Here is a 12,433-nt window from a genome sequence, read left to right on the forward strand (position 1 = left end):
TCGGGTGAAGACGGAGCAAACGGGGAGCCATCACGAAGCCCACGGGGCGTTCAGCTTCCCTTGGACCCTACTCGGTTCGGGCGGGTAGGGTCGCGACCCCTGGCGTCTCCGGGGCGCTGGCAACTGCTGCGGGTGTGGAGCAAGGCGCGGCGGGGACGCTCTGCTCCCTTCTGCCTTCCGAATCGCCCGACGCACGGCTTTCCCACGGAACGAACGCGCTGCGTCGACTCCACGTCTCCGGTTGTCCGAAGCTTGGAGCCAGCTCCTCAGTCCTGCGAAAGGCGGACTTGCTCTCTATTGAGATGAGGTGGGGGAGGGGAGAGGAAGGGCAAATTGCAAGTGTCTCTGTGGCGCAATCGGTAAGCGCGTTCGGCTGTTAACCGAAAGGTTGGTGGTTCGAGCCCGCCCAGGGACGGGCCTTATCGTTTTAGAGTGTAAAGGGTTTGCGGTTGTTTCTACCCTGTACACTGCTCTAAAAGTGCAGAAGCCCTCCATTACTCTTCTGTCCCCCAAGTCTTATGCACAACAGGAGGACGTAAGCCGAGATCATCACTGATCCTCGCGGAAGAGCTCTGGAGGAAAACAGGTCACTTGGAATCCAGGATTCCTCATCTCATCGTTATCTTCTGGGTTCCTTTTAGCAATGAAGTTTCTTCCATAGTTTGTTTGTACTAGTATTTATTGAAACCTTTCCATATAACTTTGAAATTAATTTGGTCCTATGCTTTTTTTTTAACAAATAAAAAATCATTCGTGTGCACATGTCTATAGGGTAAAGTTCTGGAAGAGCAACTGCTCTATCATAGTATTTACATGGTTTTGTATATGGTTCCATTCTCTCACCTTCGTTGGCTTATTAGCTATAAATCTTTCTTTTGCTATTTTAGCGACTGCTTTAGGCTTTACAGCGTATATCGGTAACTTACCACAGCCTGCCTGCCAGCGATGCCACACCTCTTCACATTTCTCCCCTGCCGGCCTTTACGCTATTGTCATACATTTTACTTTGCATATGTTATAAACCCCACAATCCATCGTTGTTACTTTTCGTTAAACTGTCCCATGTTTTTAAAAAGATTTAAATAGTAATAATAATACCAATAATAAAAATAAATGTTGTATATTTTCCCTGCAGATGCCATTTTCGTTGTCCATCAGTTTGTGTACATCCAGATTTCCATCTGGTGTGAGTTTCCTTTTTCCTGGAGGACTTCTTTAACATTTCTTGTAGTGTGGGTCTGCTGGTGATGAAGTCTTTCAACATTTGTATGTCTGTAAATTTTTCACCCTTATTTTTCAAAGACTCTTTGGGGGGAAGAAGCATAGAATTCTACGTAAACTTTTTCTTCCGCTCAGTCCTTTAAAGATGTTGCTTCACTATCTTCTTATATCCACTGCTTCTGATGAGAAATATCATATAATCTTTATTTTTTTCTGTATGCACCATGTCTTATTCTCCTGGCTTCTTTTGAGATTCCTTCTTTTTCAATGGATTTGAGCAGTTTAATTATAACGTGTTAGGTGTGGTTTTCTTCACGTTCCTTGTGTTAGGGTTCATTTGGTTCCTTGGATCAGTGGGTTTATAATTTTAATTATGATTGGAATGTTTTCTGTCATTGTTTCTTCAAAAATATATTCTTCTGGGCTTCCCTGGTGGCACAGTGGTTGAGAGTCCATCTGCCGATGCAGGGGACGTGGGTTCGTGCCCCGGTCCGGGAGGACCCCACGTGCCGCGTAGGTGCTGGGCCCGTGGGCCATGGCCGCTGGGCCTGTGCGTCCGGAACATGTGCTCTGCAGCGGGAGAGGCCACAGCAGTGAGGGGCCCGCGTACCGGAAAAAAAAAAAAATCTTCCGTAAAATTCCGCCCCCCCACAGTGTTTTCAGGGACTCCAATTATATTAGGTCTTTTAAAGTTGCCCTACCCTTCACTTATGCATGCTCATGAAAAAAATTTTTTTGACTGTGAATTTCATTTTGGATATTTTAAAATTGTGGCTTTGTGTTCCACAGTCTTTTTTTTTTTTTTTTTTCTGCAATGTCTCATCTGCTGTTAATTCTAGCTGGTGAATATATTATCCCAGACATTATATTTTTCATCTCTGAAGTTTGATTCTCAACTTTTTTATATGTTCTACATCTCTACTTAACTGTTTGGACATATGTAACACAGTTATAATAACTATTTTAATATCCGCTCTACTAATTTTAAATTATATCAATTCTGGTTCAGTTTTGATTGATTGATTATTTCCTCCCTATGGGACATGTTTTCCTGCCTCTTTGCATGGCTGGTATTCTTTGATTGGATGCCAGACCTTGTCAGAGTTTCCCTTTTAGGAAACTGGCTATTTTGACATTCCTATGAAACTTGAGATTCATTCTGGGGAGCAGTTAAGTGACTTGTAATCAGTTTAATGTCTTTAGATCTTACTTTTATGATTTCTAGGTAGATCAGTCTAGGACTGAGTGGTCCCACTAGTGAGGCAAACTTCCTGAGGGCTCTTGCCAATGGCCGATGAATGATGAGTAGTCCAGTATGGCTGGTGGGACTGAGTAAGATTTTCTGCCCTGTGTGAGTACCAGGCACAGTTCCATGATCTTTTCAGAATTTTCTTTCCTTGGCTTCATGCAGTTCCTCTGCAAGTAGACCCTGATCAGAACTCTGCTGACTACCTGAGGAAGATCTTTTTCATATGTCTGGATTCTCTCTTCCATCTCTCTCATCACTGGATCTTTGTCCTATGGACTCCAGCTACCTTGCTCTCCACAGACTCTCAGCTTTATCTCCTCTATCGAGGACCTAGCCTCAGATCCTACTCTTCATGCCCAGCTTTGAATCTCTCTGGAAGCAGTAAGCTGGGCCAATGGTAGGGCTCACCTTGTTTGTTTGTCTCCTTTGTTGCCGGATTTCCAGTGTCTGGAAAACTAACCTTTCATGTCTTTTTCTCTTTTGCTTTTCTTGGGGGCAGGGGAGAAGGGGAGGGTGAGATTTCAAGCAAGAGGGTAAATATACAATAATTTCTGTCACTCCACATTTGCCAGAAGCTGAAGGCATCTTTTTATATGTTCCTAGTTTGGCTTCAATAGGAGTTGTGCTTATTTATATCCCAATGTATTATTCCAGCTTGATGAGAGACCCTTTTTCTTGCCAGTACAACAAGCTTTGTACATCTATCTGATATTCTAAAAACGGGAGTGGTGGCCTCTGGGCTCAACTAAGCAAGAAATACAACAGAAAGACAATGTGGACATTACCCAGGGACACCTACTGCATATGTTCAGCAACTAAACCTCCAAGATGTTTAGAAAGTCTTCCAACAATTGTAATTGTTTTCAGTGGTGACCTACATAATCGGGTCCAGAGAAGACTGATTAGAATGACCTGAGATTGCTTCCTGCCAAGTAGCTTATTGGTTGGAGGTGGGGAAACCATTGGTCTCAGACATTTGTTCCTCTTCCCTTTCCCATGTGAATTGCATTTTTGCCTTTGTTGAATGCACACAATCTAATGGCTGTGTGCATCCTATACCAGGGTGAGCTAGCATACTGATAACTGTCACTATGTAATTCCTTGACAGTGTTTGGCTATTTTTGAAAAAACAAATTACCCCATTTGAGACAAATCATTAGAACCAACAGAATCCTACTGCTAATAATGCATCAAGTGCAGACCTGGACACAAAGAGTTATTGGCTCACCTTCCCTTGGTTCTTCTGTTGAATCTCATGAGTATAATTGAGCTCTTTGGCTTTTACACACTAAATATGGTTCCTGGACAATCACTCTCTCTCTCAATCACTCACTCTCTCTCTCTCTCTCTCTCTCTCTCTCTGTTTGTCTTTGTCTGTCTGTCTGTCTCTGTCCCTCATACTCTAGACTGCCCCCAATCTTACCCACTTTTCTCTCCTCCTCTCCTGCTTTCCAGGATCTCTCATTAGAATGTCTTCAATCACTGAGCACATATTAGGGGCTTACTAAATGCCAGGCCCTACTCTGGGAGAGATACTGCATAGTGAGAAAACCCAAGGTCCCTGCCCTCCTGAGCCCACATCTGGAGGCATCCAAAAAAAAAAAAAGTGTGGCAGGAACACAACAGCTTGGCACTGTGTCCTTTCCAGGTGTGTCCTCCCACCCCTCTCCCGGGGCACTAGCAGTGAAAAAGAAGACAAGGAAAGCCTAACAAAGAACGGAAAAAGGGTGACTCATGATCTAGAAGGCAGGTAACAAAGAACAACCCCCTACACAAATTTTTAAAAACTAAAAACACTTCAGGAAAACAGCAAGTGTCCAGTGACAGCTCCTTAATTCCTGGAGCAGACATTGCATGTGTTTTACACTTCTTAAAAATGACAGTGTTGGCCATGCTCACAAACATCCCTTAAAGTACTGACATTTCCTTTTAACCTGTTACCATATGGCCACTTTATAATCTATAAAAATATGAGGCAAATGACTGAAAAATGGTAGGTGGAATAATTAACACAGTTACTTCTAGAATCATAAGACTTAATCTCCATTTAAAAGATATCATATGGTATATTTAATTTACTGCAACACATATTTTTAAATCTTATAAACTTAAATATTTATGGAATTTAAGTTTGCTTATTGGGCCAGTAAAAATAATATAGCAAAATTAGGCAGTTCAGTGTCATTAGGATTTTGAAGAGAAAATAAATCTGAGACTTCTACAAAAATAGAACTGGAGTTCTTTGCTACCAATATTTTCTTCATTATTAGAAGAAAATAGCTCTTAGAAATTATTAAATTGGTGAGATGCATAAAAGGAGTCATCTTTATAAGTATGACATGACAAAAACATTGTCTATGCCATTATATGTCAATTATTAGAATTCTTTAAAGTCTTTAAAAGTGTTTTGTTTTTGTTCTGTTTTCTTTTTTGTTTTTGCTTTTGTTTTTTTACCTAGCACTGAAGACCACAAATTTATCTAGAGCTAAACTTCCCCCAACCCCCTGCCCCGAGTTACATGTCACCAAGAAAGAAAGTTCAAGAACAAAACCCAACCCATGGATGCCATCCCCTGGGATCCTGGAACTAGAAGCTCAGTGACTACCCCACTTTGGAAAGAGGCACAATGGAATATGTTCTGCAAACCAGGATGCCTCTGTCTGCTTGGACTCAGACTGGACCCTGGCCCAGGTCAAGGCCAAGACAAGATTAAGTACCATTATCACAGGGCAGCCACCCGCCCTGACAGCACCCATGCAGACAATTCTGGGAAGCTCTTGAGAACTTTCCCTCTCCCTTTAATGTATTTACCACCTGTTCCACTCATCCTCCCACCACAGGAAAGATCCTTCACCTTTCTATCCAGTCAGAACCCTTTATGCTCCCTGCAGGGCACAGAGAGCCTGGTAAGCACCAAGGGGGCAGCTGCACCTCCATGACGGTTACTCCCAAGGTAGGTGGTTCTAGAACTCAGATTGACCCAAGACCTCACTGGCCAACAAGAGAAACAGGAGGAGTCTGGAGGGCAGATGGTCCGGCGGGATTCCTACAAGCACAGGGCATGCCCGGCCTGCACTTGGGGGAGAGCCGAATAAAACACCACCTGAAGATTCTCTACAAGCCTGGAGAGAACAGATTCCAGGTTTCTGAAGTGGCAAGAAGGGCCTCCTCACGAAGACAAAGCTTCCTCCTGTCCTTGGAGGACAGGTCCCGCAGAAGCTGGTTTTGAAGGAGATGTCAAAGGAAAGGAGCAACAGTGGCCTAACCAGTGATCTTGAGTTGAGATGTCTGTAAGTTACTCTCAAATGGTGTAGCAAATCATGTATATGGAGAGAGAGTGAGAAAGCAAGTGTGGGAAAATGTTAACTGTGAGATTAGGTACAGAATAGACAATGTTAGTGTTTCAAAATTTTTGTATATTTAAAAGGTTTTATGTTTTTGTTTTCTTAATGAGTTTTTCGAAGTTAAGTCCCAGGTTCTCTTTGGATGAAAACTCCATATATGAGACACTAGGTTTCTGAAATAAAGGAAGAAAAGAGTGGAGTGGAGGGCAGAAGCCCTGGTGGTTCATCACATTTCCCCTCCCCCACACGGAGGGTGCCTGGCGATAGGAACCCTGAGGAAGGTCTTGCATCGCCCTTCTGGCAAACTACCTCTGTTCGGGAAGAGGAAGATTTAGCGCAATTTAGAGCTTTGCTGACCTGGAATCGAATTCGGGCCCCAGCAGTGAAACGCCAAATTGTAGCTACCAGGCAACCAGACATAACAAACCTCCATAATTTGGCTTCTCCAGTTGAAAACTGTAAGAGTAAGGTTAGATTTTTGAGAATGGCACAGCAGAAAAGGAGGCGATTCCCAGCAGCCCGCGGCTGAAGGCAGCTGTGAAAGGCTCCCAGCCCTTGCACCGCTGCTCATCACCTTTCACCTCTCCTGTTCCGGGTGACGCTTTAGGCTCTGAGGCCAGGCCGCAAGGTAAGTGGCTGGGTTCCATCCTGGTCTAGCTTTAGCGCTGTGTGCGGCAGAGCCAAGGTCATGCCCTCTTTCTGAACCTCGGTTTCCTTATGTGTCAGGTGCTGACTTGGCTCTAAGCGGCCGATGAGAGTTTCCGTCTACTTCCTGATCTCTGAGCTCACTACAGGGGCTCTCCTGATAATGGCACGTGTAAGGACTCCTTTACGTGCCCCTACCAGCTGCAATTCTGGAGCCTGAAATTCGTCTATGTGTCTTTGGGTCGAGCACCCGGTGTGGAGTTGGGTCGGTCTCTTTTGTTCTGTCATGCAAATCAGCGTGTTCCGCAAGCGTGCTGACGTGGGGTAAGCAAGTGAGCTTCACAGGGATAAACTTCTTGTTTCCAGAGACAAAATACGTGCCAGCGTGTAGAGGAGATTTAGTTGCCACGTGAGAAGATGAGGGGATTTCCGAATGTAAAGATAACCTTAACTTAGCTTTGTCCTGTGCCCTTCTTGGTCTGTCTGTGGCTTGTCTTCAAAGTGACACAGGGCAGACAAAGGAGGGATGGTTGCTAGTGCTGAGTAGGCTTTCAGGCAATAAGGGAACTCCTCCTGTATTTCGGGGGAATAAAAATACAGCTGCACGCGCTACCTCAATCCATCCCACTCGCCCCGTTCTTTGGTGTTTAAACGTGAATGTTAGTTTCAGGAAAAAAAATGGACGTGTTTCCGCCTGGTTTCGAACCAGGGACCTTTCGCGTGTTAGGCGAATGTGATAACCACTACACTACGGAAACAGCTCTTTCTCAGGTTTTTAAGGACACTTTCAAGAACTGTATCTCTTGCCACGACTGGCCACAAATATTTTCGAAAGCAAAGGACCCTGGGAGCACAGGCGAGCCCTCAGGTAAGGAGACTGCAGCTCCCGAGAGGCCATCGTTTAGGGTTCCTCGCCTCCCCCGAAGCGAGGTCCCTGGGGCCCCCAGAGCTTCACGTCCCAATCCCGCATCCAACACACAGCTATGCACCGAGTGCAGGGGTCGCCCCCGCGGACTCTCCAGCTTCCGGAAGCCCCAGGAGCCTGGGGTTAGGTGAACCTGAGCCCCAGGTGACCTCGCATCCCAGCAGCGTGGATACCACCCCTCCAAGGCTGCGGACCCGCGCCTCGGTGGCCCTTTTCACGGCGCAGGCGGTCAGTGCTCTGGGCTCTCGGAAATGATCGATGCTTCGATTCCACCTGCAAAACATAGGACCCTCCCTTCCCTTCCCCCTCGCTGCCTCCCCTCCCTCCCTCTCTCCCCTCCCCTCCTTCCCTCCCTCCCTCCCCTCCCTCCTCTTCCTCTCCTCCCTCCCCTCTGCTCTGTTGCGCCTGACCCGCGAGCTCCTTCCTCGAAAGCCCTTTCGCAGCAGCGCTTCTTCGGTGTCCTTCCCTGCAAAGGGGCTTGCTCGGGTGCCCCTGTGGCTTATTCTAGTCGTCTAGTTGAAGTCCAGTACTTTAATCACACTTTCACGTTTAGCAGGAACCGTAGCAAAGGCTGACATCTCTGGTCATTTGGCTGTTGGAAAAACATCGAACATCAACCCAGGCCTGTATTGACTTCGTTTGAAGACTAGGCCCAGCCGCGGAGGACGCAGGCGCGGTCCACGCCGATCTCACAGTTGTTCATTCCTCCCTCATCGTACTTGACATTCTTCTTGAGGAACAGTTTTGTTTTACCTTTTACAAGGTCTGAAACGTCTTTTATTTGCCTTTTATAATTTTCCAGTTCAACAGGTCATGGAGAGCGAATTTTAACCTAGGAAGACAAAAAGGTAAAGGCGGTTTTGCCAGAAAGCCGGTGTCTGGAGGGGGTTTCGTGTTCACCTCACAGCACACGGCCAGCAGGCAGACGACTTTCTTTTTGCTGAAAGACTTTAATGTAATGTTGTCTGTCTGTGTGTCTGTGTCTCTCTGTCTGGTTTCCTTTAAAAGTAAAGCTTTACAAGTTTGGGGAAGCACGTGTCATTTTCTCCAGTCTTTGTTTTCCTTCTTTCTTATTGTGGCGGTCACCGCGTTTCCTTCACACGTGAGGTTCAAGTGCTGCGACCCCGAGGAAGGCGCGGGCAGCGTGCGCACTGACTCCCAAGCCGCGGGGCTCTGCCTTGTTCCGCGTCGACTCCAAGTGCCGTCGAGGGTGCGACCGGACTGCAGCATCCTCGCCAGCGCTGAAGGGCTGAATCCCCAAAGAGGCGGACTTGAAAATAGCTTTAGATCAGGACATTTCGTGAGGTTTTCCCCCTTTTCCCTCCCCTCCAGGTTCCAGTTTTCACCTCCCACGCGCAGCCAGAGGAACGGATTCGCCGTCTTTCGGTCGCGTCCGGCGCGCTGCCGTCCCCCGTGGACAGGACGAGGGGGGGCGGTCGTCCTTTTCTCGACAGGGGCGGAGGGACAGCGGGTTCTCGAGGGACCACAAACACACACCCGCGGCGCTGGGGCCCGCAAACCCGATCAGGCGGCCCCTGGAGCCTCCCTGCAGCCGCAAGGGAAGGCGCGGGGCTCCAGAGCCGGCGAGAGGAGCACACTGAGGGCATCCGGCCCCGGCTCTGGCCTCGAGGACTGGCCCGAAAGAGGGACGCAGCCCAGGAAAAAGCGCAAGTGTCGCCCAACACCCCCATCCGAGCTTCAGGGTGAGGGAGCCGAGCGTTACACTGATTTCCCCGCCTTTGTCAGGAGAATCGTTTGCCCAAGTCCAGAGTCGCAAAAGGGAGGGACTGTGTAGGCCAAAGTCCACCGGGACTGAGAAGCAAACACGAAGTCCTAACTAACTGCATGTGGGGGTCTGAGGAAAACGCTGCGTCAGAGACAACTCTTGGTCGGAGCCTTAGGACCTGGAGTTGGCGTCATCTAAAGCGGGAGAACGGCAGGCGCCGCAGGTAGTGAGGGGAAGACCCGGAATCCAGGTCTGGGCGCGCAGCCTTGTTTGAAAGCGTTTTCCGTCCAGCCGTCCCCGATCCTGCATCCGCCGGGAGTCTTTTATGGTGTTGGGGATCCCGGGGTCTCATCCCGCGCGCCTCCCCTCCTGTCTCTACAGCCCCTTCCCCGGCGGCCTGCTCTCCACACGCGGTCGCCTGGCAAAGGCGCGGCTCCAGGGCAGTTCTGAGGTGCGGCCCAGACGGGGCAACTCGCTCGGGACTTGCGGCCTCGGCGGGCCTCGCGGGCGCGTCCACTGTCCCGCAGAGCGCTCGGCCTTTCGCGTGGGGCTCCTCTTTTGGAGAAAGCAGGGAGGGAACGTTCTTCGGGTACAGTTCCTTGGAGGGAGGTGCGGCACTCAGAACAGGAGGGCGGGAGACAGCAGACACTCATTATAGGCTTCCTACCCTCACTTAACAAAGGGCTTGCGTACAACTGCTTGGTGGTCTCTTGGCTATAATTCGGCGCTTTCACCGCTGCTATCCTGGTTCGATCCCAATGAGGGAAGTTTTTTTGTGTGTGTGTGGCATCTCAGCACTCAGTAATCTTCACTTCCTCCTCACAAGTGTTATGTGCCCCAAGGCGCAGATGCAGTAGATCTCTGCATTGAATCCTTAAGCCAGTGAGGTCTGGACCCAGGGTCCAAGGCATCTCCCAGGCTGGGAGAAGGGAGATGTGATGAACAGCATTGGCAGCCCCTCGCAGGATTCCTATCATCACTTACAAACGCAGAGTGCACAGCTCCCTGGTGGTCTAGTGTCTAGGATTCAGCGCTTTCATCGTCGCGGCCCGGGTTTGATTCCCAGTCAGAGAAGCTCGTTTTTTGAAGTGTCACACGCAGCCGCCTTTACTTCTTCTGCAGAAGTGTGCTGTGCCCCAACGTCCAGATGCATTAAAGTCTCTGCACAGAATTCTGAAGCCATTGAGGTCGGTCTCCAGGGTCCAAGGCAGCTCCCATGCGGGGAGAGGGGAGATGTGATGAGCAGCCTGGGCACTCCCTCGCCTCCACTCCTCCCATCATCTCAGATACCTACAGCCTCACTTTCAGTGTCCATCTAAAGAGAACTTGGGACCTGAGTACCAATTACTCCTTAAAAAAACAAACAAAAAAAACACCTACTTTGAAACCTCTGAAAATTTGCAGGAATAGTAACAGCATATGTTCTTCACCTAAATGCACCATTTAACATTCCCTCACATTTGCTTTCTAACTCTCTCTCCAATGTACATAACTTGCTACACCATTTGAGAGTAACTTGCAGACATCTCAACTCAAGATCACTGTTTGAGCCGCTGTCGCTCCCTTCCTTCGTCTCCCTCAAAACCAGCTTCTGTGGTACCTGTCCTCCAAGGCCAAGGGGAGATTTTGTCCTGGCAAGGAGGCCCCTCTTGACCTGTTCTCTGCAGGCCATAAGAAGCTTCAGGTGGAAATTTTTTTGGCTCTCCCTGACAGTGCAGGCCAGAATGGCGTTGAGCTTTTAGGAACACAACTAGGCTGTAATCCGCCCCCAGAACCCGCTGCCCTGCAGACCCTGCTTGGTTGTCTTGGCGGGCAGTGGGGTCTTGGGTCAGCCTGAGTGCTAGAACTGCCTACCTTGGGAGGGACCCTTCAGGGAAGTGCAGCTGCCCCTTGGCTGTTTCCTGGCTCTCTGTGCCCTGCCAGGGTATCATTTTACTCATCTTTTTGTTTATAATATTTTTTATGCGTACAGTATTATATTTCAACTTCTGTATACACTACAGTGTGCTCACCACCAAAGATTGACTTTCCATCTCTTGCCATACAGTTGACTCCCTTTACTCACTTCTCCCTCGCCCCTCCACTCTTCCCCTCTGGTAACCATTGCCCTGTTTTTGTACCTATGTGTTTGTTTTTGTATGGCTCAGCTTGTTCATTTATTTTAAAATTAAAAAAAATTCCACATGTGGTGAAATCACATGGTATTTGTCTTTCTTCGAATGACTTATTTCACTTAGCATAATACCCTCAAGTCTATACATGCTGTAGCAAATGGCAAGATTTCATCTTTTTTAAGGCTGAGAAATTACATGGCTGCCAAACCACTAAGCATTCCCGTGATTTGTCAGTATGAAATACCTTCATTTCTTTCTGATTTAATGGTTTATTCTGCTCTTTGAATGTCCTATGCTCATGGGTATGTGCCAGGTGACTATAAGCTAATGAAGGTGATCAACACAGCACCTTCTATGTTTATGGGCTTAATAAATAAACTACTAATTATAACAGTGCACAGACTCCCCTGGGGCTGTGAGGCAGGGTGAGGGAAGGGGAGCAATATCAAGACAGTTATGTCTGGAACAAAGAGAGTTCAAAGTGCCCACAGCACATAGCCATAGAAGGGGCTGGCAACATGACAACTATGTTATTCCAGATTCTCCAAAAAGCAAATGCTGAGCAGGATTAAATATACAAGGACTATATTAGGGAAAATACCTATGTGAAAGGAAATAGGAAGGTACTTTAGAAGGATGGGAGACACCTTAGAACATGAAGCAAATCTGACTCTGAATAAGGAAGACAGGGAGAGAAAGTGTCCAAGACTGCCTGCCATGAAGTCTAAATTCATCAAAGTTATTGTGGAGTCACTGAGCCAAAGTCAGCCAACAGAGAGTCCTATGTCTCCCAGGAATGGGTCTGCCTTTGCATCCTCACTGCACTCAGCTACTGGCAGGGAGCAGCCCATGGGAGATGTGGCCTCAGAGATAGATTTTAAAGCATAGCTGGGTCCTTCAGTCAATTAAGATCTATGTATTACGAAGGTCTATAAGGCAAATTATCATGGCCATCATAGCAGCCAAACCCAGAATAGATGTAAGACTACACAAAAGTACTAGTGATTGGCAAGTATGGGGAACAGAAATAAGTACAGTGGTAGAACTGTCACCTCCCCTTCCAGTTCTGTGAAAGCTACTGTCACTCACCTTTTGTTCTACCTTCAGTTTGAGCTATAAGTGGCAATAATGAATAAGTGGACCCAAGAGCCACAGATGTGATTACTTCTGTGCCCTGGGCTAATCTCATGAGACAAGTCATCTTGTTGA

At 47.6% G+C, this 12,433-nt stretch overlaps 2 non-coding genes across 2 annotated transcripts; one reads left to right on the forward strand and one right to left on the reverse strand.

Moving 5' to 3' along the window:
* The first annotated feature begins 341 nt into the window (after window positions 1-341).
* Window positions 342-415, forward strand: TRNAN-GUU (transfer RNA asparagine (anticodon GUU)). The gene has a single exon. It is a non-coding gene; the product is annotated as a tRNA-Asn (tRNA).
* A 6,729-nt stretch (window positions 416-7,144) lies between these two features.
* On the reverse strand, window positions 7,145-7,217 carry TRNAV-AAC (transfer RNA valine (anticodon AAC)). The gene has a single exon. It is a non-coding gene; the product is annotated as a tRNA-Val (tRNA).
* Between the last annotated feature and the right edge of the window lie 5,216 nt (window positions 7,218-12,433).

The sequence above is a fragment of the Phocoena phocoena genome, chromosome 1 (assembly GCF_963924675.1).
Source record: "Phocoena phocoena chromosome 1, mPhoPho1.1, whole genome shotgun sequence".
In the NCBI taxonomy this organism is placed as follows: Eukaryota; Metazoa; Chordata; class Mammalia; order Artiodactyla; family Phocoenidae; genus Phocoena; species Phocoena phocoena.